Here is a 2607-nt window from a genome sequence, read left to right on the forward strand (position 1 = left end):
GTTAATTCAGGATTCTTCCATGCTTCTATCAAATGCACGAACAAAAGAAATTTCATTCTAGCCCTAGAAATAAGTGGGGATTGCATTGAAGAAGTGGATGAGATTCAACATGAGGTTTTCTCTTACTTCTTTGAGAGGTTGGAGAAATCAAATGTTGCTCAACCTAAGTTATATGGGGTAACTTTCAGGTCTCTCTCTCTCTCTCTCTCTCTCTCTCTCTCTCTCTCTCTCTCTCTCTCTCTCTCTCTCTCTCTCTCTCTCTCTCTCTCTCTCTCTCTCTCTCTCAGTTATATATATATATATATGAGGATAACTTGGTCTTGACCTCTCCTTTTCCGCTTAAGGAGTTAGATGCGATTGTGGCTCAGTGTGATGGAAATAAAAATCCAGGACCATATGGTTTCATTTTTTCCTTCTTTAAAAGGATCTGGAATCTCCTGAGGGAAGAGGCGGGCATTATGTTTGATGAGTTTCACCGATTTGCATCTTTTCCCTATAGTTTTTTTCTTTGTTTGTTTCTCTTATTCCTAAGGTTGTGAGTCCTTCTACCATAGGAGATTTTTGGTATATCTCCTTGGTAGGATCTCTGTATAAGATGGTAGCTAAATTTCTGGCTAGTAGGTTGGAAAGGGCGATGGATAAGGTTATTGGCTCTAACTAGACAACCTTCTTAAAAGGGAGAATGTTGGTTCATGGAGCACTGGCAGTTAACGAGGCGATTGACTTGACTAAACAGACTAATAAAGTTGGTCTCATCTTTAAAGTTGATTTTGAAAAAGCATATGACTTAGTTAGTTGGAGCTTCTTGAATGATATACTCAATAGATTCGGCTCTAATGATAAGTGGAGAACCTAGATCAAAACGTGTGTCTTCTCTAGTAATTTGTTCGTGCTAGTTAATGGACCCCCAACTCCTGAAATCAAGATCCAAAGAGAGTTGAAGCAGGAAGACCATCTTACCCCTTTTCTCTTCCTTTTGGTGGCGGAAGGCCTGAGTGAGCTGATTCAGAGGGCCTCTGAGATAAGTCTTTTTTTTCTTCTGGTTTTAAAGTTAACCCCTCTAATTTGGAGGTCTCTCGTCATCAGTATGTGAATGATACTTTAATCTTGGTCGATCCGTCAGTTGAGAATTTATAGACCATCAAAGTTATTTTTAATGGTTTAAACTTGCATCGGGTCTTAGAGTTAATTTTCATAAAAATAATTTGATTAATATAAATGTGAGGGGCCTCTTTTCTTTAGCTCGTTGAGGATTTTTGCATAGAAAAAATTGAGTTTCTTCCATTTCGATATCCTAGATTGTCTATTGGTGCTAACCCAAGGTCGGGATCTAATTAGGAATCTTTGATAAACCTGGTGTGGAAAAAGTTTAATTCCTATTCTCATAGATATGTTAGCTTAGGTGGCAGGGTTAAAATAAAAAATCTAATTTATTTTATATAGTTGTTCAAAATTCAATGCAATAATTCTCTCATTTATAGCACATATGTAATTAAACCTATTAAAATATTGCATCTTTTAAATGAATTTATATTTTCAACGAGAGCACTTATGAGTCATAGGGCACTCATGAGTGATGAGGAAAATAGTGGAGATGGTGGGTGACATGTAAGTTAGCCCAACAAAAATTTATTGGTGAAGAAAGGTTTTCAGTAATTGTTGGAAGTAAAAGACTATTCGATCAAAAGAAGTTTCTTCTTCCTATAAAGTGTACAAACCAAGCCAAAAATTTGAATAGATGGTAACAATTCATCTTATTAGCGCACATTTTTCTAACCCCTGCCGCCATTTTATTTACAACTATTTCACTTTTCTCCTAATCTCCAAACAAAGTGATTATTATAATAATACAGAAAACCTTTCACCTTTGTAAAATATTGTTTTTTTTATAACCAGTGGGTACAGTTTTTAAAATATAACAAGAATTTAGAAAAGAAAAACAATTTTTTATTAAAAGAGTTTATTATTCTTAAAAATATATATATTTTTTAATTTATATATAAATTATAAATATGATTTTTTATATATAAAAATATTTTGACGAAGTGTATATTTTTGTATAAGTAATATTATTTTTATTTTGATATTATTTATAAAAATATTTGAATAAAAAACACGTGTTTCTATTTACAAAAAAGTATTAAAATTCACTCATTAATTTTAAAATAATATTTATTATTAATAACATATATTAATAAAATGATTACATCAATGATATATAATTCACTTTTTTATATATTATCTTTAGAAATACTATATCTTAAATTAAAAATAATTTTAAAATAAAAACATTAATAACATAAATAATTAAAAACCAATACATTTTTTCGTGTTTTGATTCACACATTATTTTAAATATTTTTATTTTTATTTTTTTAATTGTAGGAAAAAAATATAATAATATGTGGGTTCGCATAAATTCTAGTGTGGATCCTCGTGCGAACACGTGTATTGATGTGTTACGAATATTTGTTTCAAAAATATAATAAGAATTAAAAAAAATAGAAAGACAAAATTATTTAATAAAACAATTATTATTTTAAAAAAATATATATATTTTTATTTATATTTAGAGCATAAATTTTTTTTCCATATATACAAATATTT

The sequence above is a fragment of the Lathyrus oleraceus genome, chromosome 2, assembly GCF_024323335.1.
Source record: "Lathyrus oleraceus cultivar Zhongwan6 chromosome 2, CAAS_Psat_ZW6_1.0, whole genome shotgun sequence".
In the NCBI taxonomy this organism is placed as follows: domain Eukaryota; kingdom Viridiplantae; phylum Streptophyta; class Magnoliopsida; order Fabales; family Fabaceae; genus Lathyrus; species Lathyrus oleraceus.